Source organism: Danio aesculapii, chromosome 19 (genome assembly GCF_903798145.1).
Source record: "Danio aesculapii chromosome 19, fDanAes4.1, whole genome shotgun sequence".
Taxonomy (NCBI): domain Eukaryota; kingdom Metazoa; phylum Chordata; class Actinopteri; order Cypriniformes; family Danionidae; genus Danio; species Danio aesculapii.
Window position 1 is genome coordinate 20,187,895 of NC_079453.1, and position 4,998 is coordinate 20,192,892.

The window sequence follows — 4,998 nt, forward strand, 5'->3', positions numbered from 1 at the left end:
TCCTGAAAAAACATTGTATTCTTCCCCCAGTTGTAGGTGTCAAAAAATATGAGTATGAGTAATTGGTGAGGACATTTTCATTTTTGGGTGAACTCTCCCTTTAAGCTTAAATTGCATTTGTCTTTATTAAAAATCACCAGACTGGAGGTCCTGGATTTGTGCTGAATTTGCTGGGTTTGTCTAGCAATATCACAATGTAGCATATGTGTTTTTTCCAATACTATAAAGCCAAGTAATAAGAAAAAAGTTTATTTACTCACAATACATAGCTGTGCTTGTGTCTCTCCATGGTCCTACAAGAGAATAAAATCATTTCAAATCAACACGCTGCTTGTTTATTTGACAGCTGTCATTTATATATGAATCTTGATCAGATTTTGAGAAATCATACAGTTCAGATTTTGGATTTTTCCTGTTATTTACAGAAAAAAATTCTAAATAATCTGAAAATTGAGAGCGTATATTAAACCTAAAATGGTGAGGGAAAAGGTCAGAACTCCAACTTTGTTGTGTGATTGTATATGTAAATATGATATCCATGATGCAAATTTTATGTTCCACCATATCCCAAAGGTGCTCTATTGGATTGAAATCTGGTGACTGTGGAGGCCATTTGAGTACAGTGAACTCATTGTCATGTTTAAGAAACCAGTCTGAGATGATTTGTGCTTTATGACATTAATCCTTTGAAGCGCATTATCCTGCTGGAAGTAGCCATCAGAAGATGGGTACACTGTGGCCATAAAGAGATGGACATGGTCAGCAACAATACTCATGTAGGCTGTGTGATAGATACGATGCTCAATTGGTACTAATGGGTCTAATGTGTGCCAAGAAAACATCCTCCACACCATTACACCACCACCACCAGTCTGAACTGTTGATACAAGGCAGGATGGAGCCATGCTTTCATGTTGTTGACGGCAAATTCTGACCCTACCACCCAAATGTCGCAGCAGAAATTGAGACTCATCAGACCAGGCAACGTTTTTCCAATCTTCTATTGTCCAATTTTGGTGAGCCTGTGTGAATTGTAGTCTCAGTTTCCTGTTCTTAGCTGACAGGAGTGGCACCCTGTGTGGTATTCTGCTGCTGTAGCCCATCCGCCTCAAGGTTGGAAGTTTTGTGTGTTCAGAGATGCTCTTCTGCATACCTTAGTTGTATTGAGTGGTTATTTGAGTTACTGTTGCCTTTCTATCAGCTGGAACCAGTCTGGCCATTCTCCTCTGACATCAACAAGACATTTGTGCACACAGAAACGCTGCTCACTGGGTATTTTCTCTTTTTCAGACGATTCTCAATAAACCCTAGAGATGGTTGTGTGCGAAAATCCCAGTAGATCAGCAGTTTCTGAAATACTCAGACCAGCCCATCTGGCACCAACAACCATGCCATGCTCAATGTCACTTAAATCACCTTTCTTCCTCATTCTGATGCTCGATTTGAACAGCAGCCGATCGTCTGACCATGTCTACATACCTAAATGCATCGAGTTGCTGCCATGTGATATGTGATTGGCTGATTAGAAATTTGCATTTATGAGCAGTTGGACAGGTGTACCTAATAAAGTGGCCGGTGAGGGTATATATATATATATACATACATATTTATATACACCCTTCTTGCAGCGATATAAATATATTGCGGCACATATATATTGCAGCAGGATGGCTCAGTGATTAGCACTGTTGCCTCACAGAAAGAAGATAGCTGGTTCGAGTCCCAGCTGGGCCAGCATTTATGTGTGGAATTTGCATGTTATTTCCATGTTCGCGTGGGACATGCGCTATAGGTGAATTATTAAATAAACACAACTAAATAGGCTGTAGTGTATGGGTGTTTCCTGATACTGGGTTGCAGCTGGTAGGGCATTCACCATTCCGCTGTGGTGACCCCTGAAATAGACATTAAGCCGACAAATATGCACTCCACTGGCCACTTTATTAGTCACACCTGCTATTACTCCATTTTACCTCCAGATCATAACAGACTGAACAAGGTGCTGAAAACATCCCTCTGAGATTTTAGCCCATACAGACGTAAGAGAGCATTACAGCTCCTGGAGATCTGTCAGCTACACACACATCCATGATATGAATCTTCTATTCCAGCACTGGACTGAGATCGAAAGCTTGTTTATTTTTTACCAATTCTGGGTTTTAGGTACTATTTAGGTAGCTCAGCTTTAATCGCCCTTTGTTGCCCTGGTATCTTACGCCACATGATCATGGAAGCCTTTTGAGTATTGTGAACTCATTATCATGTTCAAGATTCCAGTTTGATCAGAGCTTTGTGACAGGGCACATTATCCTGCTATATTTGATTATATATACAGGGGTTGAACAATGTGAAACAAAAATTCTGGTTGAGGATGTTTCCTGAATCTGATGACTGTGCAGGCCATGGGAGATGTTTAACTTCACTTTCATCTTATTCAAACCACTCTGTCACCAGTCTTGCTGTGTGTATCGGTGCATTGACATCCACAACACATGGTCCTTCAGAATTCTTTGGAAGTCCTTGGCAGTGACGCGCCCATCTAGCACAAGTATTGGGCCAAGGGAACACCACAATATTGCAACCTAAACTATGACCGATCCACCCCATGCTTCACTCTGGGCATGCTACAGTCTGGGTGGTACACTTCTCTGGGGCTTCTCCACACTGTAACTATCCCGGATGTGGGAAAGACAGTGAAGGTGAACTCATCAGAGAACAATACATCTTTCACATTGTCCACAGCTAAAGATTTTTGCAGCTGACACTATTGAAACCAGTGTTTGTCATTGGCACGAGTGACCAAATGTTTGTCTATAGCAGCCCGGCCATGAATATTGACCCAGTGGCGTTCCTGATAAACAGTTTTGGTGGAAACAAGCAAAATGAGGTGCACATTTAATTCTTCGGTGAGCTGGTCAGCTGTGGTTTTATGCTCCTTGGATAGTTAACACCCAGACATTCTTTCAGACAGCTTCATATTGCATCCACAGCTACTCCTGTTGGATGTGGTTTGTTCTTCTTGGTGGTTTGCTGACATAACCTCGGACACAGTAGCTCTTGATAAATCACTTGCTGTTCTGGTCACAAATGCACCAGTGAGATGCGCACCAGGAATTTGTCTACTTTTTAACTCTGTCACCAATAACGTTGTGTGCATTGGAATATTTTAAGCAGAACAGTGCTATTACTCTGCTAGTTAAACATTCAGACTCTTACTGGTGGAATGTAAAATCAATGAAGATTGGCCACCATGCTGGTCAAATTTCGTCACAAGACCTCCAACGCTAAATTGGCCAGTGTTTCAGTTTCATTGTCTAACCCCGTATATTCTCAGCATGTGTAATCTATATAAAATGGAGAGCACACATACAGAATAGGTGAATTGGAAAAACTAAATGAGTGTGTGGGTGTTTCCAGTCAGGTTGTGGCTGGAAGGGCATCCTTTGCTTAAAACATATGCCAGAGTAATTGGTGGTTCATTCCGCAGTGGCAACCCTTGATAAATTAAGGACTAAGCCAAAGTGAGTGTTGGCGATCAGCATGATTATTCCAGATCAACTGTCTGGAATACAGTTACTTGATATTTCAAAAATAACCAAAAAGACCCAATCTCATAGTGTGTCTTTTAAGTGAAGTTTATTTATAAACTAATTTCGAGAGGATGACGTGCTTATGATTGTTCACAGCTGGTCCCGCATCAGCTCACGATTGATTCTCCAATCAGATTATTCCTAACTCACAATAAATAACCAGAGTTTTCTTTTCTCAATATCTTTGTCTACAAGAATCCCCCCTACTCCTCCCTCCTTTCCAGATGGGCGACATGGCGGCCCAGTGATTAGCACTGTTGCCTAACAGCAAGAAGGTCTCCGGTTAAAGTCTCTACTAAAACAGTTGACATTTCGGTGCAGAGTTTGCTCGTTCTTCTCGTGCTCACGTGGGTTTTCCGGTTTTCTCCCACAGTCCAAAAAACCCCCAACCTAAGTAAATTGAACATACCAAATTGATACCATAGACAAACTTTTAGCGAATACACCTCTCCTTAGCCGTCCTACATCTGTCAATAGCCAGAAAAAAGACAGGAGGGAGTTCATCGAGATCTACCTGAGCTCAAACTCCTCTCTCGCACTGCAAACGGGAGGGAGCTCAGGGCTCTCTCCCAGGACAGCATGCAAAACAAGCTTTATTATTAATCATCAGCCAAGTGTGAACTCTTGTAAAATAGAATATGCAGAAAAACTACAATTCACTATCCTTTGGCTTAGTCCCTGGTATATCTGGTATCGCCACAGCGAGATGAACCGCCAACTACTCCAGCTTAAGTTTTATGCAGCGGATGTCCATCCAGCTGCAACCCAATACTGGGAAACACCCATACGCACTCTCTCACACTCACAATGACCAATTTAGTTAATCCATTTCACCTAAACCGCATGTCTTTGGACTGTGGGGTAACCGGAGCCCTGAATAACCACTAGTGAATATTAAATAATCCAACCAATTAATAAGAAATAGTAAAGAGTTCACACAATTCAAGAATTAAATAATGTATTGCATGGCTAAAAGGTCAGATCATTACACTTGACGTAAAGATGATGTACAGTCTATTTTAAAATATATACCAGCTGATGCCCTAAACTTCAAATTATGGAAACGTTAAGATCGATGTACAATCCAAAATATGTCCACATCTAAATATTACATTTACTTGACATATTACATTAAAAATAGATTCACAGACCTGACCAGCTAGCCAGTGTAATGTAGAGGTAAATATTTCTGTCTAGTAGTGAATACAAAAAAACTGAAAAAGCGTACAGTAAGAAGACATGCGGCTAAGACTTAAAGGGATAGTTCACGCAAAAACGAAATCCCTGTCATCATTTATTTACCCTTCAAAACCTATTTAAGTTTCGTTCGTCTGCTGAACACAAGAGAAGGTATTAAGAAGAATACTGGTTGAATACTGGAACAATGTTACCCATTGATTTCCAAAGT